Source organism: Meriones unguiculatus, chromosome 17 (assembly GCF_030254825.1).
Source record: "Meriones unguiculatus strain TT.TT164.6M chromosome 17, Bangor_MerUng_6.1, whole genome shotgun sequence".
Lineage (NCBI taxonomy): Eukaryota > Metazoa > Chordata > Mammalia > Rodentia > Muridae > Meriones > Meriones unguiculatus.
Genome location: NC_083364.1, coordinates 54,731,591 through 54,756,563, shown reverse-complemented (window position 1 = coordinate 54,756,563; position 24,973 = coordinate 54,731,591). Strand labels below are relative to the sequence as shown.

The window sequence follows — 24,973 nt, the reverse complement described above, 5'->3', positions numbered from 1 at the left end:
ACTGGTTGAAGGCATGGAAAAGTATTAAGTCTTTGTTGGATATTCACTGGAGCAGTGTAGCTGAGCTAAATACCTTAGCATCTAAAATCTCTTGTAACAACAATATTAATTTTCATTAATTTTAAGTTCATATGAAAGGTATGCATAACTTACAAGATGCAGAGAGACTTCACTCCGCTTCAGTCTCTGCCCACCTATTATTTCTGGAACCTTTTAGATACATCATTCATGAAATGCCTATCATGTATGTGATTGACAGTCTGGGTAACAGCTTCATTCTGTTATAATTTGCTTTGGCGTTGGGAATTCCAAATTCTCCTCCTTTCTGGGCCTTCTTTTGTGTCTGACAGTCTGTTCACAGGTAGGAAAAAAAAAGCTAATTTAAAAGATATTAGACTTTAAAATATATGTCAACATGTTATAAAGAAACAACTAAAAAACACCCCCCCCCCAAAACACATACCTGAAAGAGATACAATTTAGACAAGGTGTAAACGTGTACTTTTTAAAATTTAAAAATAAAGCAAACACCTGCTAGGAGCTAATCAGCAATCCCAGGGTATTTTAACTGACCTCACTCATCAAGCATTGAAACAGAGATGATTCAAGTGAAGAAACGCTTCCAGTGCATGAGCTGGGCTGCATGTGTTCCAAGGCATTACGAATCTGTTCAAATCACAAAACTAGTCTAACTGCTATTAAGGCAAACAAAATGCATGCGATCCTACAAAGCAGATCAGTGTGTTTTCTCAGCAGTGCAATGTCAGGGGCCAGCTATTGTTCTCTCAATAAATTTGACAAGAGATTACATGTAAGACATATGCAGGTGAGAAAATCCAAATTTATTTCTTACATAACTGAAGTCATTTAATGGTAGATAGAGTGTTGAGGGCGGTAGGTTGGTTGTGCTTTGTTCCATTGTTTCCCTGTGACTGCGCATGACACATGTCTCATTACCTGTGAGTTGATACATGAGATAGTAATATATTAAATGGACGTGGGGGGTGGGAGAATTAGGTCAGCTTAGGTGTTCTACGGCTTGTGTCTCCTGCAGAACACACAGTCCCAGTCTGGAAAACAGTACCAGAGTCTTGGATAAGTACCCACTACCCACACTTCTCAGTCCCTTCAGGAGGCCAGTGGGCAAGTCTCTGCTTTGTTGTTCTAGTTTACATTTCCTGAGATGGAGAGATTTCCTGAGACTCCTTCATCCCATTCTGATTTTAAAAACCTGAACTTAAACGAAAGTTTTAGAGCTTGTCAGTATTAAAAGAAACAAACAAACAATATAAACAAGACATTAAGCAAATTCCTGTAATGCACCCACAGAAATAAGATTCAGTTACAGTATGGTGTGTATGAACCATACTTCTAGAGTGTCCTCAGCTATGTATGGATTCATTATCAAAGCAACATCAGTTTCGGGTAGTGTCATTTCCTTCTCACTTTAAAATCAGCTGTGACCATATAGAATTGTATCAAGCCACTGGCTTGTTATTCTGGAACATCATTCTATGTAGTCTGCAGTTTAGGGAGATAGCCATGCCTTCTGCTGGACCCATCACAATGACTTTTCAGTCCTGATCTACATAGTGGCACTCTGTTAATGCAGAAAGTAGTTGTCCTTCCAGAAGTGGTGAGGGGAGTATGAGTTTGACGTTATTGACCACATTACACAGAGATTTTTATTTTGTGTGTATAGTTTGTCACTGTAGTGATGGTAATGAGGATGGAAGAAACAGTCAAACCAGGGGTGCTATAGAAGCTAGAAGTCAGGCCTGGGACCAAATTAGAACCGAAGACAGGAGCAGCGTCAGTTTCTTCCTCCCACTTTGTAGCTTCCATTCCCTTTATTTCTCTTCTCTTTTCCTGTGTACTATCCCATTTTGATCATGAGGAAAAATGTCAGCTACTCATGTCTAAACCTAGCACTTTTTTTTAAACTCAGAAAGGTAACCAACATATTTTTGCCTATGTCTGGTTCCAAAGTCCCAGAGGAAAGATTCTGATTAGCTCAGCTTGAGTCAGGTGCCGGATGAAAGCAAACAACTGGAAATAACACAGGGAAAGCTATGAGGCAGCCAATTGCCTCTAAGTGCTGTGGTGGATAAAATGAGTAGGGCTTAGGGTTTGCTTTCAAAATATTTAGTTCAAGAAGCCACTGAAGTATCATGAAGACAGAGAATGTGGTGCAGCAGGATTAAGATTAAGTAGTTCAGAGATTTTTGTACTTTTGGAATAAAACATTATATATATAGATATATATATACACATATACATACACACACCCACATACACGCCTTGAGAAGGTATTAAAGGGTTTTATGCTTTCTGTTTATGAAGTTTTATCTAATTTTTAATTCAAGTTGGGAAGTTTCCTATTGTAAATGAATTTTTTCGTAATAATGTTTTTGTGAGGTTAAATCAAGTGATATACCAGAGCTGAAATGTATTACTCTGCCAACCTATTTTCTTCGGAAGATTTTAATGCAAATAAAAATAAAGTGTGTCTTCTAAAAGTGTGCTTTGAAAATGATGATGGCCATCACAGTAGCTCTCATGCATTATAAATGTTGCTCTTGCATGTCTTCCACCGGTTAGCTGGAAATGTAAGTTGATACTTCAAAAAGGTATAGTTTAGTTCATTTATTAAATTCCAATTTTTGCTCATTCTGTGTTAACAGTGCTTTGGGAAATAAACCATAGTTTTTGCAAGTTCTATATGTGGCATTTAAAGTGAGCCTATACAAGGTACTAGAATTTTTGTGTAATAAAAATTTCATAATATATTATGCTTATTGTTATTTAGTAATAAAGAATAACAGCAGTAATATTTTTCTTTCTTTTTTCTTTCTTTCTTTCAATTTATTCATTTTGTATCTCTGCTGCAGCCCCTCCTTCGTCTCCTCCCATCCCCAACCAATCTCTCTTTTCTTCCCCTATGCCCTTTCCTTAGACCCCTGATAGGGGAGGACCTCCTCCCCTTCTATCTGATCCTCGCCTCTTACACAAATAACTCAATGTCAAATATTATGCCAATGCGAGTGAATAACAGCTCAATAACAAAGGGTGATAGGTCACTGAGTTCACGTTTCAGGACTACTACCTCGTCATATAACCATCCTCTCAATTTTCCAATAATGACAAAAGACCAAAAAACCCACACAGAAATTCAATACTCTTTACCTAATTAGCCTATAATAAAGAATATTTTTATAAAGATTTTCTCTAACTGTAAGTAAAGAGTAGTCATAGTAAAGATTTTAAAGCAGCAGAAATTTTTGTTTTTACAAATTAAATTATTTCTTTACCAGTATTCCAAAATACCCACAACAATGATTGGTAATGCCTATTGAAAGCGACATGAAGTCAGTACTTTAAATTTTTTTTGAAACCAGTGAAGACTATTTATCTCTATGTACATTATTTACCAAGTTCTCAAACTTGCGCATGCTTTAGAATGACCACAAAGCTTATTCAAATGGACTATTAAGCCCAACTCCTAGAGTTCTAGATTGACTCTTTCTAGCATGGGGGTGTGAAAGTTGTGTTTCTAGCATTGTCCATGTGCTGCAGAGAAGGCTTGTCCTCTGCCCACACTTTGAGAGCAGCTGTGTGAGGAGGGCTGGTGCTGTTTCTATGCTGAGACTCTCTTTAGCCCACTTTCCACTAGCCCAAGGCCACAGCAGGCACACCTGTTTGGTTATTTCCATTAAGATAGAACATTTTCCATAATTCTAATCTGCATTCTGCATGTCATTCAAACTGTATAACTTATCAAGATTATTGACAAATTCACAAGGTCAAGTAAACACAATTTTCAAAGACAAAGGCAACCTTATTTACTCAGCAAAAATATTTCATCAGCCTTATGGCCTAATTTCCAATTTAATCATTGCTTTATTTTAACATAAAGCTTTTCTTTCTGATCTTTGGTAAACATCCAGTCTTCCATAGTCCTTTAGATGCGATGGCCAGTGGTTCATTTATTGCAATAATTAAGATGGATAACAGCATGCCAGCTGGAATGACTGCACTTGTGTTTAGTGTGTAAATTATTTCCTGCTATGAAAGCCTCTTTTACAGCTATTGCTCTAGTCCCATCTCTTGCATCCTAAGCCATTAGCTTCAGCATGTTTCGTAAAGCTATTTATAAAGAAGTTGGTCATATTTACCAATTTTGGATAACTATTAATTCATGTCTACATTTTTCTTAGTACTAAGGGCTGCCTTTTATATTACTTCTGCAGAGGGACAGGGTGGGGAAAAAAGCCTTCTAGGATATATCCTAAATATTCTAAGCCTAATTTTTGTTTGTTTTTTACATTCATACTTTTATTTTATTCCAGTTCTCAACACTTTGGCTTATGACCCTTAAGTAACTATGGGAAGTTTACTCTTAATGGGTATTTGTGCAATGCCAAATGTGATTTCTTTTTTATAAAAATCATTTGAAGGCCTATTAAAAAGGAAATAGAAAAAACATTTGTAAAAATGTTACTTGTGGTTGGCCACCTTTTTTATTTAAAAAAAAAAATGTGCTTCAAGTTCTAGAAAAGTTATTCAGATAGTTTGGACAGTGCCCAGGTAATATCTGCATTCTTATCTATACCCAGCACACTTCAGTAAATATTTGTTGACCTGGGTTTGTGTTTACAGTTTAGCTTCAAAGGAAATCCAATGCCCATTACTTTTCTGTCAATGAACTACAGTCCATTGTTGCTAGGTTAAGAAGATTCATTTTTTGTTGTTGTTGTTTTAAATATTACAGATATAAAAAAAATAAATTACAAAAGAGAACTTGTCAGAATGTTATTAGTTAGTGCCCATGTCAATAGCTAGCTAAAATAATTCAATAACTTGATAAGAAATTTCCTGAAACAATATGTACATACTGTCAGATGTACATGCTCCCATTTCCTGCTTACATTCGTGGTCTGTAATCTTTTAAATTTCCTATTGGGTTTCACTAAGGCAAACAAACAATGAACCTGAAGAAATAAGCCAAAGACTATATTAAGTTAGCATCTGTAGTAATTTTTTCAGCATCTTCATTATTTCATATTATATCTTGATAGTTTTATGATTTTGGACTAACATTTTAGGTTGTATTGTCCCCATAACCCAAACAGGGAAAAACCTGTCTTCCCTGGAAAATCTAAGCGAGCTGTTGGAGCTATTCACACAAAGACAACAAGACTCACTCTGTTTGCAAAACGTTGGCTCCCTTTCAGAATTTGCCTTGGGCCTGAGAACACAGAGCACTCTCACTCACTGGCTAAAATTAACTTGCTTATCAGACAGCCTGCACCCCTTTGTATGAAGACTCACTCTTCTGAAGAGCAACAAGAATTGTCCTAGATCTCCACACCCTCTTCTTCACTGCCACTACATCTCCTCTGTCAATGACTTGTTACTATCTTTATTTGTATTTATCTACTAATATTGTGATGCTAGACATAGAAGTCAAGGCCTGGCCCATTCTGAAACCACTCTTCCAAATAACAGAGCCTCCAACTCATTTTTTTACTTTATTTTTTAATGATGATTTTACATGTTACACTTCTTTTTAAATCATAACAGCTGACTGGAATAACTACATTGTGCCATATAGGATAATAAAATGCTTTAGGCAAATTTAAATATCCAAAGAAAAAATGAGAGAGATAAATATACTTTTTTTTTGTATCCTCAATACAATGATGGATTGTATTTCTTATAGCATGTTTGGAGGTATTTGACATCTTTTATTCTACCACTATGAAATAGATGTAGGTTTTTGCTGCTTGTTTTTAAATTAGGTTTTATAAACTGTTTTTAAAATCCAAGTGTCTAAATGTTCTAAATGTCAAGTAATTTCTGAATAAAGTAACTAAATAATTAAAGTATTCTCAATTATATATACAAATATTTTAACTGAATTTTAAATGTCATTACTTAGATTGTTAAAGTAGCCTAGCAAAATTGACTAATCTGACTTAATGTATTCTTTACACTTATATAAAGAGTTTATTAGTGCCATTCTGTAACAGACATTTGAAAGCATGAGATGGAAATGGGAAGAATGTTAAAAGATCTTAGCCATGTTATCAGAGAGGAGCAAAAGGCCATTGGAATATGTAGAGAGGGAAAGAATCAATACTAAACATTACTGAAGAAATACTCAAGCTAGGATTTCTAAGTGGAGGGGTTGAAGTGGCTCTGGGCAAGCAGAAATGTTAATCTATTCATTTTATATACTTTAGGTAGACCAGTGACCAATTTCTGCTCTCACTCTCTAGCCATATGTTTTTGAGGCACTTTGATTTAGGCTTTTGATTAGTTGCTTTCCATTGTTAAAACAGGGCAAGTACTATCCATCTCATATTGGGAAAATTGAATATTTAGGATATGTTATATGGAGGGGAAAAGTGGAATGATGGGGAGGAAGGTTTAATTGGAGTGATGGTTGAGAAGGTAGAGTATAGGAGGGGTGCCGAGAGAGAAAAAAATAACACTAAAGATGTTTCAACGAATCATATGGAAACCTACTATTTTATAAATGTCCTAAAAAAGACACAGAGACACACACATACAAACATATACATATGCATAGACATAAATACATATATATATATGATACACACATCATGCACACACATATACACATGCATAGACATACATATATATGATATACCCACATCATAAGTACACATACACACACACACATGCACACACATACACACCACAGCTATTCAGAGTGCAGAAAACTGTCCATGAGAATATGGTCAGCACAGTTTGTACTTGTTGGGTCATAAAAAATAGTTCAGGAATTGAGATGTTGGGTGATGGATCTGGGTTAGTTAGAAAGAGGAGTTAGGGTTACATATGGTCAAACTATATTGTATGTACGCATGAATGAAATTCTCCAAGAATATGAAGTATGTCATATTTTCAAAAGTACTTTTTCACAAAGTAGGCATGATTTTTCCTGAAATTTAATTTTCAAGTTTTTTTTGTCAGCCTATATTAATCATACATAATAGTGGGCTTCGTTACGACATGACCATATACATATATATATATATATATGTGTGTGTGTGTGTGTGTGTATTTCATTTATATATATATATATATATATATATATATATATATATATATATAATGTTTTTAATCAAATTAATCCCCCATTACTCTGCCTTGTCCTCTTCCCCATCTTTCTGAACCCACCTTTCTTCTGAAATTGTGCTTTAGTTTTTCACTTTTTCTTTTTGTGACCCAACAAGTTTAAATATGATTATTTGAAGGAGCATGGATGAAGGGTAATTTACAGATTCATGGGCGAGTCACACACGTTTGCACGACTGAAGAAAGTGTGAATAAGCTTCATGCTGACAGCACAATGAACATGTTGTAAGATTGGTATGAGCTGGTGAGATGACCCGGTAGGTAAAAGAGATTGCTGCTTAGTCTAACAACTTCCTGGGAGTGTGTGTGTGTGTGTGTGTGTGTGTGTACATGTGAGTGTGTGAGTGCCATGGGACACATGTGAAAGTCCAGAGGACAACTTGAGAGTTGGTTTTCTCCTTCTAACTTATGGGTTTCAAGAAGTGTGCCCAGAACTAAAAGACAGATCTAGTCATTGATTTCATAGATCTTACAATAATTCTAAATTTTTGTTTTGTTTCAAATCACTTACTCTCTGAAGGATATTGTTTATTTTAAGTAAAAGAAATCAAGTAAAATTGCCACTCTGGAGCATTTCCAATGGTCCTTGCTTTTCCTGTTTCTGACTATGTGATGATCTAGATGCCCCAAGGTAAAAGACAAAGGCTCTAATTCAGCGATTTTCAACTCCAGCTATTTCTTAACGATCATCTTGGCAGTTAAGACAACAGTTACCAAATCTCACCAATCAATTAAGTAATAACCCTAGGTCTGGGACTTTGCCATGTATACGTTTTGGAAGCTTCGGAACAGACACTATAATGTAGCTATGACTGAAAACCACCACTTAAATGAGACAAATAGAGAAATAGTAATGACCACGTAATTCTGTGATGAGAAAAATGTCAAATATCATGAAAAACAAGTGACTAACGAGGCTTGGGAACTTTACCAGATTTCCCCAATTCAAGTAAATGACTTATCCAGAAGGCAGGCAAGAAACTTCATTTAGATTATCCAGTGACTTCATCTATACTCAATGGGAATTTTCTGTTGAGAAGTGTCATACACTGTGTCACGTTGATAAGAATTTCCTGCCCTCACCACGAATGACAATTATGCCATGCATTGTGAGTGGGAACTGTCCAAATGCAATGAATTTAGGCCAGATTGATCTGTACTGTTAGTGGCTTATTTCAGAGAAGTTTTAAGTTCACAGAAAATTGTAATGGATGGGACAGGAAATGATCATGTACCGCTGTCTCTGCCACGTATCTGGGATCCTCCACTGCCGATTTCCCCTCATCAGAATGGCACAGATGCTACAGCTCAGGATCCAACATTGAAGCATTGGTAGCTCCCAGAATTGGTAGTGTAGATGGGCTTTCATTCCTAGGGGAGACTTTTTCTGGATGTAGGGAATATAAAATCACATTGATATGCATTTTCAAAATAGAAGTAGACACGTGATTTTGAATTTGACCTTTGTAACCTTAAAATACTGAACTTATTGTATCTTGATACTGAGCTCTGGATGTTGCCGGGATGCCTGAGTAGCTAGCTGTACCACTGGCAAGGTCAGTCTTCAAGATTGCCAATCTGGGTCACCTAGAATTAGTACAATGGAAAAAGTAGGATGGGCAGGTTGAGATAGAAATCACAAAGACATGCTGTCTTTGGTGGAGGAAAGTAGAAAAGGTGTGATGTGACATTTACTGTAAAATCTACCAGAGGATTAGCTGGTTCAAAGTTAATCGGAGCAGAAAAGTTTATGCCAGTTTGATTGCGTCAGTGTATGAGTGTGTGGGGGAGGAGGGCATGTGTGTGTCTGCCTACCCACAGTATTGATACCCACAGTATTGATAACAGGCTCATCTAACTTGGTGTGTTAGTCACTGTTGATTCACTAATAAATCTAAGTGTTAACTCTTGTACTCTGTTTGCCTGTCACAGGCAGGCAGGCTTCAATAGGCCTAACAGCATGCTAGCACCTTCTAGACTGAGAAATCTAATTATATTTTGACCACACTTAAACTGCCTTATCTTAATGCTTTAGGCTCTTAAAGTGTGGAAAATGTTAGATGAAGACCCTCTTTACTCAATGGCTTTCCGTGAGAAAAAATTCCTAAAAATGATTATGGGCCACTTTAAAATTTCAAACTGTTATGAAAAAGTTAATTATTTTTCAATATGTCCATTGACATTTGTACAAGAAAAAAAACTAATATTTCTCATAATAGAACTATTAATGGAATTTAACATTTTTTTATTATTACAATTCCCAGTACTCATGCACCCTTCTTCTCCTAACTCAATAATGGAGTTGTTTATCATCATACAATATTGAATGATATTTCTATTCTATAAGTTTTCAATTATTCATGTTAATGGAAAACTTTAATGCATAGCTTACAAAATGACAGCCTGTCAGAGAGTAATCTCAGGGAGGAGGAAGGGCCAGAAACCTCGAGTCCCTGATCTGAATAAATTGTTGCAGTATCTTTGTCAAGTGGCTAATATTTGTCTTAAATATTTCGGGAACAGGGAGAACCCAAGTGAACTACACAAATAAGAGGAATTGGGAGTTCTAAGTAGGCATTTCCTAGCTCACAGGATGTTCAAATTCCTGTTTTGTTGGGTGTCCCACTTGGTAGAAGAAAGTGCAATAACCAGAGTATGAATGGAGGCATCCACCGAAGAAGAAGCAGAAATCATAGTGGCAATGTGAGTAGTAAACCAGTACCAGTGGCAGAGAAATCAGTAGCAGCTACATATAATAAAGACAGCAAAAGCATAGCAACTATAACTGGATGAAGAGAAATAACAGCAATTGTATCAAAAGCAATGGATATGATCTCTTGACAAGCATCATTTAAATATGTTTATTTGATATAGTTCTTTTAATTCTCACAATGGTTCCTTTATACACTCTTTATTTTAGGAAATATTTTCATTTAGAACATATTTCATCAAAGGGCAGCAAAAGCCAATGGGCAAATTAATGGTGCTTACAGTTTAGAAGTGCTGGCTAGTCACATGGTGGGGACTGGTAAAGTTCTTCCAAGCTGCCATCAAAGGTTCTCCTGGTATCTGCCAGCAGAGACAACTTTTGGGGATAAAGAAAAATACTTAGAGAACACTATGTGTTAGGGATTTCACAAACAGAGGAGATAAATACAAGCTAAAACAAAAGAGGAGTATATCTTTTGCAGAAAGATGGAAAGACTGAAAACTAAAGAAAGACTGAGCTAATCACATAATAATATTGATGTGATGAAAGAAGACAAGGAGGAAGTCTACTAGTGGTGAGGAAATCTTTATAAACTAAAACAGGTTGCTAAAGAGAAAATGAAATTTCCCTGGAGACATTTAATGGCAGAACCAATGGCTTCAACAGCAAATGATACAGGTAAAGCTTGGAGAAGGAACGAATAAGCCTATGCTCCTTTTTCAATATACTTTTATAAAGTAATTTAATATTTTTTAATATCTCAGATTCTTTGTGTCTATGTAATTGGGACCTGTTTCCTTGAAGATATGTTTCAGTAACCTTGAAGACTGTAACAAAAGAACACGTAGGTCATAACGTATTAGAGGCCAATGCATTTCTCATTGTGAATGAAAATAATAGATAATGCTTGAACTGCATTATTATAATTAACTCAAAATGCACTATTCAACATTGATGCAAATATGTTGCTTTCAAGGTTAGAGGTAAAATAAAATAGAATATTATTTTTTACTTCATCAAGTAAAATTATTGATCCATATACATTTGATTTAATCCATGAAAATATTAATTTTGGTATGGTTTATGTTTAAGAAAAATACAAAGCCACAATTCAGAACTAGATTTTTGGAAACCCTATATTGTTTCTTTTCTTCCTGACATGAGTGACAATTCTAAGTGCTGTCCTCTTCAGAGATAAAGTGACTTACATATACTGCTGAAACCATTATGAGCACAAAGCAAATGATACTTTTGTTTCATCTGAGAAAATTTCTCTACCTCCACATGTTGGTAAATTATATGAGAGCATGTGGATGAAAATATGAAACCCACATTCATGTGTATCTGGTATGTTTAAGTTTGTATATTGGGTGCCAATTGGTAGGTATGTTAATGAGGTTAATGATTAGAATTTCTCCAAAAAATATATTGCAATGTAAAAGAACATAAATCTTGTGCTTAGATATGGTTTATCATACACTAGACAGTGATAAGAGTACTTTGTTAAACTTAGTGTTTCAAATGTTTGCATTTTGTTTGAATTCTATGAGTCCATGCACAGAGTTAAGAAATCAATCTTCTCTCAAACAAACTTTGTAAATCACAGTTCTGCCACTAGATAACACAATGACATCATTGCCTTAGATAGCTCTGTTTTGGTTCTTCACTTGTAAAATATGTATAAAGATAGCTGAGTGTTCTTGTGAGGATGAAATGAATTCATGCATTAAGTGTTTCATAGGGTGAATGATGTGTAATATGCAAGAAGATCATATTTTAAATAGATATCTGAGAGCAATACCCTGTAGTTTAGACCAACGACTGGCTAGACTATTAAAAAGGAGCACATTTATCCAGTGTTTCTCTCTAGCATTAACTTATGCCTGGATTGACTGAGGAATACAGGTATGAAAATCTTTCCATTTTCTTTATATGCATTTGCCTATCATTCCGATCTTTCAGACCTGGGGTGTTGTGTTGTAGTTTAAATTGTGTCAGTTCTATAATCAAACATTTATTTTTTTTTTCTTCTTCTCTAATACCTAATAGGAGATTAAATAATCTACCTCTAGCCTTCACTGTCATCTGAATATGGGAGAACTGACGGTTATCTAATACATTGCTGGAATTGTGGATAAACCAAGTTAGTGATCTGCATGATTAACTTGCCATTGACTAAGTAATATGTTCACAGCTCCCCTTTATTGGAATACGTGTTTGATCATTGTAGGGCTCTTGTAATTGCAGTCCTTTGTCGAGGGAAAGCAAAAGAAACATGAACTAAATTTAATAAACACATTATTTTTGAGTGAAAATTTGTGCTGATTAAAAAAAGGAGCAGTCCTGTTAGGCCACAGAGGAGGGCTTTGCAGCCAGTCCTGAAGATACCTGATAAAACAGGATCAGATAAATGGGGAGGAGGTCCCCCTGTATCAGTGGACTTGGAAAGGGGCACTGTGGAGATGAGGGAGGGAGGAGGGACTGGGAGGGAATGAGGGATCGGGACATGGCTGGGATACAGAGTTAATAAAATGTAACTGATAAGAAAAAAATAAAATTAAAAAAAAAAAAAAGGAAAATGGCCTAGTAAATTAAGGTGTCCACGTACTTAGGCCTAAGATGGTCGGTCATGCCCTAGAATGTCACTTATCAAATATTACTTAGTTCAATTGAGAAGATTTAACGCCTACCTTATGCAAAGCACCATGCCTGATGCAGGTAAGGGAAGAGGAGAAATGTAAATAAATTAGGTACGGTTCTGGTGTTTAGTGGCTTAAAACCCACTGGTTACAAGAAACATGGCAGTGAAAACCTTCGAAGAGGTACACATTCAGAGTACTCTGGGATTAGAAGAGAAACATTTGCTCTAAGTGGGATGAACTGGAGAGTCCCCTGATCTAGCTTGAAGCTCTGCTGTTTAGGAACACTGGAGTAAACTGTTTCAGCCCAGTTTATGTTTGAGAACACTTTTCAGGGAAATGGAATCCAAGATGCTTTTTTGCATCTATGTTTGCGTGGTTGTGTTTAATTGTAAAAAACCCAGAGATCACTGCAGGAGTAGACAAATAAAGATATGAAACATAGAACTTTTGACATGTATTTATAAGATGAATTAAAGAGAATAAACAGGAAAAAAACACATAAGTTCTGAAAATATGTATAATTCTTTCAGGCATAAGTAATTATAGTAAAATAAAAACTAGTTTATAGAAGTCACTTTAATTCAAAATGCCCATCCTTCTTGTCTTAAGGGAAAAAAACACATAAATGGTTTGATGGCTGATCTCACCACGCCTCTGGGCTAGTCAGCAGGTTATTTTCTTACAAAATAGACCTATCATTGGAGAAAAATGTCCATCTTCTATGTCAGAGCTAGTTCTGAGGAACTTGCTATCCGTGCGTTTTGTTTATTTTAACAAAATAAACACAGTTTCTGCTTCTCTTTGAGGTGTGTGTATGGAATTTACTGATCTCAGGACATGTGCCTTTTGTACTTCATACTTTGTTTTTTTTTTTATTGTTTATTTGGCAGAACTTCACCTCACTTAATGAATTCTTAGTTGCTGCTCAAGGTGATGAAACTCCATGAATCAGACTCACTGAAAATGAGCATGGTTGGTTTTGTTGTTGTTTGGTTGGTTGATTTTAGCTTTGTTAACTGTGTCCCTGGCCTTGGGAATCATGGGTAAAATTCCTCAGAACATTGTAAGAGTTACATTTCTGTCTCTTCCACATGTAAAAATGAACGTGTTGAGACACCTTGCTTGCTCTCAGCAAATAAGCATGGGAAAATGTCATCTGTGACATATACTCTCTAAAGAAAACTATGCAACATTTTCAGAATCCTAACCTCCGTGTTGTGCAAAATAGCACTTTCCTAAACAGCTAGCAGCATGTGAGTGGCAGCATGTGAGTGGCTGTGTTGGTGTCCTTAATGTATGTATGTAATGTCTGCAATGTATGCCTCTTCAAACTAAATTCAAAATAAAATCCCCAGGTATCTTGGTGCCATCACCTGAGAGGACCACCAGAACACTTGAAACTCCTTGAGCATTGCCATATTTAATTTCCCCTTAATGCTTTCTATCCAGTTGGCATTGTCATATAGCATCTGTGTGACATTGATAGAGGGCTACAATTATTTGTACCATTAACAAAATTGAGAGAGTAAGAACAAGTATATCAGAGGTATTATTAAGAGAAACTTGCATATATAGATACTGGTACATAATTATAACTCAGGTATATATTATTTGAGCTATACTTATATAGCAGTATCTGTATATATAAGTTATATTATTTAGATCAGTTTCTGACATATACTAATAGGTCAATAATCAGTTATTTATTGAGGAAGAATCTCTCATAGGATCAGAGGCCTGCCATTTTCACCCAGTCTAGCTAGCTACCTTGCTCTCAAGATCCCTTGTCTCTGCCTCCAAGTGCTGGGAGTATAGGTGTTTCTTTTTTTTTTTTTTTTTTCTTTTTAGTGAACGCTGGGAATCCAAACTTCAGTCTTCATGCCTACCTTGCAAGTGCTTTATCCACTGAGCTCTCTCCTCAGCCCCATATTCTTCTTTTTATATCATTTTTTACTTGTTAATTTTGAGATTGTAATTTAATTATGTTTTGTCCTTCCCCTCTTCCCCTCCAAGCCCTCCTATAAACCCCTTCCATGTTTCCTTCACATGTAAGGCCTCTTTTCTCAGTAATTGTTACTCATGACTATGTATTGCTAAATGTGACCTGTTGAGGGCATATAACATTAATTGTATATATGATATCAGTGATAACAATGTGGCACTGGGTAATTCACCAGTTGGTTAATTGATGTGCTCCTCCCTGGTGAGAACCCCCTCCCTCTCCCGGTGTTACTCAGTTGCCTATGGTTCTTTTTTGTTATTGTTATTATTACTTTTTTTTTAACAAGACTCATTGTTCTGTTACTTGTCTGGATAGGTAGGTAGTACTGCCATCCAAACCCTTTAGGTCAGGGTTTCATTATGTGCTATAGACTGATCTGACCTTGAACTCATCCTTCTGGCTTAACCTTGTAGAGCATGCACTAGTAGCGTACCTGACCATCAACCAGTCTCTTAAATGATTTTCCCTTGCCTCCACCCATCGTATCCTTTGCACAGTCATACAGGTAATTCTGTTCATTCTTTTCTCCCCTACCAGTTGCATCTCAACATATTTGCTTTGTTTATCCCACTATCATCCCCTGTCAACCCACTATCATTTCTTGAATCAACTTCTCTGGCAGCTAGTTCGTCTCTCCACATTGCTCATTCATGATTTATAATTAATAAATCATATTTCTTGGGAAAGTTTTAGAAAATTCAAATCTGATCATATTACCTCTTGCCTAAAATGTTTCAGTAGCCCCTTACCTCTAATTTCAGGTCTAGAATTATGGGCACCAAGAATATTAATAATATTGGCACTTCTTTCTCTTTGCTTAATCCCTTAGTGTTTATTTGCTCTTGACCACCTTTGTCCCCAAGATTCACTTTTACTTCCTTTATTTCACCCCAAAGTTATCCAGCCCTCTCTTTCAATACCTCTGCCCATCCCACTTCCGCCTGGAAGGCATCTTTGAATTCCTCCTTGAGCTTCTGGCTCATCACAAGGTCTAGTAACTTTTTCTGAAAGTTTTCTGATACCTCCTGTGTTCCCCATCTTAACCACTCTAACCTACTGTTAAAGCCTATAGCACTTCACAGTCTAACACCACACACACTCTGTTGTGCTTTCTAATTCAGTGTGGGTTCTTTTTAAAATTAATTCTTAAGATCTCTGAAGATAGAGACAATTTCATTTTTTTATACCAGATTGTACCAAATATAAAATATGGCTGAAATTAGTATAAAATAATTATATTCAAAGTAGTATGGTTGTTGAGTGGACTGAGTGTACTTTAATGGGAAGATAGAATTCTCCTTTTAGACCCCATCTCCGATTTCAGCTTGATGATTTCATTATTCTGCTACCTTTAACATATTGTTTAGTCTGTTTGTTTTTTCTTAGATCAGGAAACAGTGAGAGAAAATTATACTCAGTTCATCTTTGTTGTGAGAGTTAAATCAGTAAGCATGCAAAGCAGTTAACTTTTTCAGAATCTGTTTTCTATAAATGTAACTTCCTCTATCGCATTTGAGGTCAATTATTCTGTTTCACCCCATTCATCATTGGGGAGAAAACTTCATGCTACCTCATTATATCTTCTCTTTGGACATGCAGATTATCGTTCTTTCTCCTTTCGTCCCTATTCTTTGAAAGGCTACTCTTGAGACACTTTCATATTGGAGGGATTATCATCATGTTTTTTCTACAGGGATTGTTATTGTTGTCATTTGCAATGGTTCAGCGAAATGGTTGACCTAAAAAAGCACCAAAAATGTGTCATTTTCCTGGTTTGGAGGCCTTGCTATGCTGGCTCACCCTGAGTACAAACTGTGCTTCATCTTGATATTCATCTTGATATTCTGTGTGGATGTGCACACCTGTGACTGCTGATGTAAATCCTACGCATTTTTAAAGTGTGTCTCACTTTCTCATTTTTAAAGGTAAACCCCACAATAATGAGGCTGAAGGGGTTTCTCTTGGTTTTAATACTTAAATGCAATTGTCCATAGCTGTCCATTTTTAAAATAGGTTTCATTTTCACGCATGGGGTATTTTGTGTGTTAGCTAGCAGTAGTGTAAGAATTTAAATGTTCAAAAGGCTTTGAAGTTAATCCTCTGCTCAGAAACAGCTGAGAGGTTGAGCATGGTACAACATACTTCTCCTTGAATATCCAGTCAAGCAAATGTTCCTCTTTCTGTCAGCCTGTACTTCCTACTATGACATTAAAAACAAAACAAAACAACAACAAAAATAAATCTAGTTAATGACAGATCACATTCATTTAAAAAAGCCAAGTGTCCTGAGGCAGCACACCACTATGGTGAGGAACTGGATCATTTTTTTTTGCAAGTCTGTGGTTCTGTTTGTTTTGTTTTCCTAAATTAATTTGGTCCCTTGCAGCTCTTCCCTTACCTCATAATGTGAGGGGCAGCTGGCATTAGAAGGCTAAGCCCAGAATACAAATGAGGGATTAAAAGTTGTGTTTTTAACAGAGATTATGCTCATGACTCAATATCGCATACTCTATTCCAACTAAAGTACCTTCAGCTTCTTTTGTGTCCAAGGTGTTCAGTATAGAAAGCAAGAGATGCTTGTCACAGATAGAATTTTCTCTGGGTTCTGTGTTTTTATACAGCAAAGCATAAGACCTTTTGTTTTTGCTTTTCTCAGAAAAAAAAGTCTTTCCACCTATTCAGAATATTTTTTCCTACAAATATACCTCCTATATTGATTTCTCTACTTGGGTTTCTTTGAAAAACTGATATTTCAGAGTTTCTGTTCAGATTAAATCCCAGAGTATGCATTGGGCCTCTGGGTTCTGTAACTGTTGGAGAAATTGTTTTTAATTATAAGATTATAATAGGATTATAAGGTATCTTTATATACACAATACATTCACCCTCATTTTTCTCTGAAAGGGAACACCATGTGACTTTATAGCATAATGTTGCTGTTCCTTAGTGAATTCCTAGAGACTGCAATGATGTCAAGGCTGCTGAGTTCAGGAAAAAAATCACAACATGTCTATCACAGCTATGACTTCTGAGTCACATTCAAATTGAAGCCATTTATTTTCATGGGTTTGGAGATGACATGGTAATAAGATCAGGCTCTATAAGGATAACTGATAGACATGAAAACAGAGAGCAATGATCAGGAGACACTGATAATTCTAGAACACTAATGGAAAAAAAGAGGAAGTATGTATAGGGAGAACATCACTGCATTCACCTTGACAGCTGGTAACAATGATGTCCCAAACTACATTATCCAGACTAGAGTAAGTCAGTGATCTTTCAAGGTTCATTTTCACAGTGAAAGTCCAGAGGCAAAGAAGGTAATGAATATAAAGTGCCAGATTTTGTTTAGCCTTAAAATAGATAGTAATGAAATTTCCTGTAGGATTTAAATTTTTTCAACAAACTAGAAAATATGACTCCCAGAGAAACTTCAGTTGAAGTGACTGCCACTAATTTGATTTAGCAGTATATTGTAGCAAAAACAAGTAGTTATAAGAAATAAAATTTCCCTGCCCCCAACTCCGAAATAAAAATAGTGATAAGTATTTCTGTTGTCACACAACAATGTTCTCAACAGGGTCGAAGAAGAACGCAGAACTCAAGGTCCTTTTTCCAAAGAACTTTTACTTTTAAATCCAGCTGTATCCCTGACAGAACTCATAGACTCACTGGTCTGGACATGAATAGTGAAAATAGATGGGTCTAAAAATAAGATAAAGATTCTAAATATGTGTAGACACGAATATAATAACCATCCTGGAACTGTTGCTATATCTGAGCAGAGGTTCAGGGTTATATCCATGAATCGTCCTTGGATTGAGTATCAGTCTCAGGAAAGACCCTTGTGCCCAGATTTTTTTGGTTTTGTTGCTCTCCTTGTGGAGCTCCTGTCCCCTCCAGGTCCTACTATTTCCCCGATTTCCTAAGATTCCTTGCACTTTGCCAAAAGTTTGGCTATGAGTCTCAGCATCTGCTTTGAATTGTGTTTTACTAAACGGTAACTGTTCAAGTTTATCATAGAGAAATTTGCCTTGTCTCACATCTTGAAGGAATTTCCCTGGGGTTTTCCCATTTCTCGATCTTCTTTCTTCTGTCTCTTTCATCTTTCACTTTCACTTGTGTTCATATGTATTTTTTCATTGATATAAGTAAGTTGAAATAACTTACAAAATTTAAACTTACATTGAAAGGATATTTTAAATATGAGGTAAAAGAAAAAGAAAAATGAGTAGAAAAGAAAGCAAACACTATTAACCAGCAATATGATGAGATAGTAACTGCCATTATTGACAAAATATAATGTGGTTCAACATAGAGTACTAGGGAGGAATTTGATGGTATCACAGAAAAAGCTACCATGATGTATACAAGTTACTTATTCACCAGCCTTTTAGCAAAGTCATGTATAATGCAGGACCAAATAAAACATACTTTGGTATTAGAATAATTGTTACATAAAACAAGTGTTACAGCATCTTATATAGTGTTCTACATGTGCAAGGCACTGCTCGCATCCTGTCTACTTCCATTACAGTAGTACTCTGAACCCAAAAGAAAGAGAATAACAAGCTGCCTGTGCACCTTTCATCTTTAAAAATGTAAACAGAAGAGTTTTCAATGTAAAGACCCTCCTCTGATTTTTAATACTTTGAGGAAGCCAGGCATGGTGGCACACACCTTTAATTTCAGTACTCTGGGAGGCAGAGGCAGGTGGATCGATGAGAGTTCAAGGCCAGTCTAGTCTACAAAGTCAGTCCAAGACAGCCTAGGCTACACAGAGAAAATGTGTCTCAAACAAACAAACAGCAGGTAACAAGATTAATAATAATAATACTTTAAAGAATGTGATAACATAGATTTATCTGCATCTTGACACAGAGGTAGATTCTTCACGTAATCAAAATTATTTTAAATCTCTCAACTACAGAAGTCCACTGGCATGTAACCGATTTTGAAGTCATGTCTATAAACAGCTAAACTGAAGCTCCTGTGTGATTTTGACGATCAGGAACTAAAGGGCTCTATTGTGGATTCCATAGACAGACTGAAGTGAGTGTACATTCTTTAACATAAATTGGGACACCTGCTCATATCTTTATTTTCTGAGGAAAATTTTATTGCCCTGTGGCTGAGGAGATGGCTCAGTCAGTATGAGTTTGCTTCACAATCACAAACCTGAGTTCTATCCCAGCAATCATAGGTAAATGCACTATAGCAGCAAACACTTCCAATCTCAGCACTGGGGAGGCAGAAACAGGAGGATCCCTAGGGATGTGACCAGCTAGCCTTCCATACCTGAAAAGCTTTTGATTTAGTGAGAGATTCTGTATCAATAAAAGGTGTGGGGGAAGAAGGGAGGACGCTAATGATTGACAAACACACTAGATCCTTACTTCTGGCCTCTATGTAAATGAATGCCCGTTTGTGTACATCACATAAAACAAACAGAAGGAGGAAACACTGTCCTAATGTGGAGTGCATATCTCCTCTTGTCTTTGATCTAGAAAGCCAACTTCTTTTCCTATACACCATACATACATACATATATAAGGATATATATTATATCCTACAATATCATAAAAAATCTACTTGATTTTCTTTAAAAACTAATTGACGTAATATAAACATTTAAGGTGATGAGTGTATATATAAATAATGTTCTTTATTTCCTTCACATATTTTGATGATGAAAAAGGTGTAGAAAACTATTTTTCAGTAAAAGAAACCCAAGGACAGATTTTTGTTCTGGCTTCCACTATTTGAGAAACCAGTTTACTTCTGAAAATGTTTGTCCTTAATATGCATCAACCAAACTGAGAATGGAAGCTGATGAATTAATTTACTGAATGTATTTTTATATTTTATATTTTGAATTTTGGGAAATACAGATCCCGTCAAGTAACAAGTATCATCATAATGCCATCTATGTATCAAGGCATGTATCTGTCAGAGAGATCCTATCATATTCCACACAAGTACCAGATTCATAAGAGCCTCCATTAAAGCAAAGTGAATACTTCTGTGAGATTGACAGCAGAAAGGGCATCTTCTCAACTCTTTATGATGCTCTGAGAAGGAGGCCCAGGGTAAATAGACTGGTATGGAAACTGAAACAGGGAAGCAATGCATTTGGGTAGAGGGACAGAAGGTGGATTTATTGATCAAAAGAGGAAGGAAACAAAAAAACCAAAGAATTTGTCATCTCTGCAGTCATATAAAGGAAAGAGAATAGAAGTTTTAGACACTCTGATTGTATTTTAAGTTGGGAAATCAGTGATGGATTACTGGGGACATAATAGAGGATTCTGTTTTTAGGACTGAAAACTGTGAGTAAATGGTCTATGGTATGTACCTGTGCCTGTTCCTCAGACTCTAAGATAGGCAATGATTTCAAGTATTAGAAATTTTGCTTCTGTCGGACATAAACGTGAGTCCTGTAGGGAAAGAGTCATTCACTTTAGTTAGAGCTGAAGAAATCCTTTCAGAGATCCTGAGTGTGGGGTTCAGCCTTCAATTATTACCATCAGACTTGCTGTGTGAATTAAATAGAGGAAAGGAGCATACAGAAATAAGGAGAAAATTGGTGGTATTGATGACTAATGAGAAGAACACCCATTGTGATTTGAGGTCTGCAATAGATCCGCTTTATCTTTGTATTGAACATAGAATTAAAAACACTAGGTTTCAAAAACACATTATTCTCATAACAGTTTCATTGAAAAATGCCAGAGAAGAGCATGTCTGATTGCATGCGGGTTGATGCCCCAGGTCCCACCTCTGAGAAAAAGGTATAGAAACGGGTCTGATGCTCTTTGGGTGGATGACACCTAAATGAACATCGGTACAAAGTCCCAATTTATTTCTAATATCAGAGATCAGACCTCTACTCTTGCCTGATGAGTCTAAAACAAAAAGGGGGAATTGTAGAAAGCTGCTGCATAATGCCGAGCCTTAAAGATGGAGCTGGTTTCCGCCTTCCACCTTCCCGATGGTGAGTGCTCTCTGTCACAAACAACTCCACATTTGGCTAAGGCTGAGGATCTGGTGTGCTTTCATGTATGTGGACCTATCTGCATTGCCCACGTAGCATGCTGGGGTTGGCTACCCAGAGGCTATTTAAGCTGTGGGCTGGCTTTCTACAGGGTCAGAAGATTGTTCAAGGTTCCTGAACAAACTGCATTCTGAATGAAAAAAAAAAAAAAAAGACTATGGCTATATATTTGTAATTAAGTTGCTGATTGAATGCTATGTAAATAGTCATCTATTATATGAATGTTTCCTAAATGATAAGTACTTGAAAGAATTATATAGAAATAATCCAAAAAAAAAAGAAAAATGTCAACATGATTTGTAATTGAAGATCTGCATCCCTCGTTTTTTTATTCTTTATTCTTTTTTAAATTTATTTTTAATTAGTTTATTCACTTTGTATCCCAGCTGTAGGCTCCTCCCCCTTCCAATCTCACCCTCTCTCCATCTTCTTCTCCCATGCCCCTCCCACAGTCCAATGATAGGGGAGGTCCTCCTTCCCTTCTATCTGACCCTAGTCTATCAGGTCTCATCAGGACTGGTTGCATTGTCTTCTTCTGTGGACTGAGAAGGCCGCTATCCCTCAGTGGACGTGATCAAAGAGCAAGCACATGAGTTCATGTTAGAGACAGTCCCTGTTCCTATTATTGGGGAATCCTCTTGGACCCTGAGCTGCCATGGGCTACTTCTGTGTAGGGCTTCTAAGTTATCTCCATGTATATGATCCTTGTTTGGAGTATCAGTCTCAGAAAAGACTCTTGTACACATATTTTTTTGGTTCTGTTGCTCTCCTCATGGAGCTCCCATCCCCTCCAGGTATTTCTATCTCTCCCTACTTTCATAAGATTTCCTGCACTCCGCAAAAAGTTAAAAAAAAAGTTTCTATGAATCTCAGCATATGCTTTGATACCCTGCTGTGTAGCAGAGGCCCTCTGTGATAGGCTCCTGTCCTGTTCCCTGTGTTCTCCCTCTTCTGATGTCTATCTCATTTGTCTTTCTGAATGAAGATTGAACATCTTACCAGAGTCCTCCTTCTTGATTAGCTTCCTTAGGTATACAGATTTTAGTATGTTTATCTTATATTATATGTCTACAATATCCACTTATAAGTGAGTATATAGCATGTGAGTCTTTCTGCTTCTGGGATACCTCACTCAGGATGATCTTTTCTAGATCCCACCATTTGCTTGCAAATTTCATGGTTTCTTTATTTTTAATAGCTGAGTAGTATTCCATTGTGTAAACGTAACACAATTTCTGTATCCATTACTTGGCTGAGGGACATCTGGGTTGTTTCCAGATCCTGGCTATTACAAATAAAGCTGCTATGAACATGGCTGAACAAATGTCCTTATTGAATGGGAGCATCTTTAGTGTACATGCCCAGTAGTGGTATAGCTGGATCTTGAGTTCACCATGATTCCTATCTGTCTGAGAAAGCAGATTGATTTCCAAAATGGTCCTACAAGTTTTACATTCCCAACGGCAATGGAATAGGTTTCCCTTTTCTCCACATCCCCTCCAGCATGTGTTGTCACTTGAGTTTTTGATCTTAAACATTCTAATGGGTATAAGGTGAAATCTCAGGGTCATTTTGATTTGCATTTCCCTAATGACTAAGGATGTTGACTAAAGAGCACTTTAAGTATTTCTCTACCACTAGATGTTCCTCTAATGAGAATTCTCTGTTTAGCTCTATACCCCATTTTTAGCTGGATTACTTAATTTGTTGCAGTTTAACTTCTTAAGTTCTTTATATTCTGCATATTAGCCCTCTCTCAGACATAGGGTTGGTGAAATCCTTTCCCAATCTGTAGGCTGTCGTTTTGTTCTGACGACAGTGTCTTTTGCTTTGCAGAAGCTTTTCAACTTAAAACTGAATCACAAATCAATTACTTTTCGTAATGTCTTCTCCTTCTCAGTCTCATCTATCCTAACGAAAAATGAACAAGAAAAGGCATTATGACAGGGAATCACTACCATGGAAATTCTCATGGAAAACTGAGATTCTACAACCTCAAGCAAGCATCAACAGATATAAGAAGATTTAAATAACCCCCTGCATCTAATCAGACCACCGTGGACTAAAGTTGGAATTCAACAACAACAGAAACAGCAGAAAGCCTATAACTCATGGAAGCTGAACAACTCACTACTCAATGACCACTGGCTCAGGGAAGAAATAAAGAAAGGAATTAAAGTCTTTTTAGTTTTCAATAAAAATGAAGGCACAACATACCCAACCTTATGAGATACAATGAAAGTAGTGTTAAGAAGAAAATTCATAGGACTAAGCTCCTTCCTAGAGAAATTGAAGAGATCCCGTACTAGTAACTTAGCAGCACACCTGAAAGCTCTAGAACAGAAGGAAACAAACACACTGAAGGGGAGTAGATGGCAGGAAATAAAGTAAGGGCTGATATCAATACATTGGTAATAAAGAGAATGATACAAAGAATCAGTGAAACCAAGAGCTGGTTCGTTGAAAAAAAAAAATCAACAAGATAGACAAACCCTTAGCTAAAATAACTAAAAGTCAGAAAAAGAGTACCCAAATTAAGAGAATCAGAAATAAAAAGAGGGTCATAACAGCAGACAATGGAGAAATCAAAAAAAAAAAAAAAAAAAAAAAAAAAAAAAAAAAAAAAAAAACATTAGGTCTTACTTCAAAAGCCTTTATTCTACAAAACTGGAAAATCTAAAAGAAATGGATGCTTTTCTCGATAAATTTCACCTACCAAAGCTAAATTAAAATCAAATCAGTCCTATAACCTTAAAGGAAATAGAAGCAGTCATCAAAAGTTTCCCAACCAAAAAAACCCCAGGTCCAGATGCTTTTAGTGCAAAGTTCTACCATACATTCCAAGAAGAGCTAATACCAATACTCTGCAAACTATTACACAAAATAGAAACTGAAAGAACACTGCTGAACTCATTCTAAAAAGCCACAGTCACCCTGATACCTAAACCACAGAAGGATTCAGCAAAGAAAGAGAATTTCAGACCAATTTCATTCATTAGCATTGATGCAAAAGTAGTCAATAAAATACTCACAAATGGAATCCAAGAACACACTGGAAACATCATCCACCATGATCAAGTAGGCTTTATCCCAGGGATGCAGGGATGCTTCAACATACAAAAATCCATCAATGTAATCCACCTTATAAACTAACTCAAAGAAAAAAAATCACAAGATCATCTCATTAGATGCAGAAAAAGCTACTGACAAAATCCAACACCCCTCCATAATGAAAGTCTTGGAGAGATCAGGGATACAGGACTCATACCTAAACATAATAAAGCCTAATCTATGGAATTCAGAATAGAATGCCCAAATCTTGACCTAGGGAAAAAAAATCAGAAATGGTACTGTTCATTTTGGGTGAAAACATTGATAAGTAAATGCGTGTTTAC

The 24,973-nt window shown here is 36.3% G+C and overlaps 1 protein-coding gene and 1 long non-coding RNA gene across 4 annotated transcripts in view; both read left to right on the top strand.

Annotated features, from left to right (window-relative positions):
- The window catches only part of Alcam (activated leukocyte cell adhesion molecule), a 197,972-nt gene that overhangs the window by 17,876 nt on the left and 155,123 nt on the right, over nucleotides 1–24,973 (top strand). The gene's annotated exons all lie outside the window — the stretch shown is intronic.
- On the top strand, nucleotides 7,174–24,104 carry LOC132648573 (uncharacterized). The gene is made up of 2 exons (XR_009587003.1): nucleotides 7,174–19,576; nucleotides 23,479–24,104. It is a non-coding gene; the product is annotated as an uncharacterized LOC132648573 (long non-coding RNA).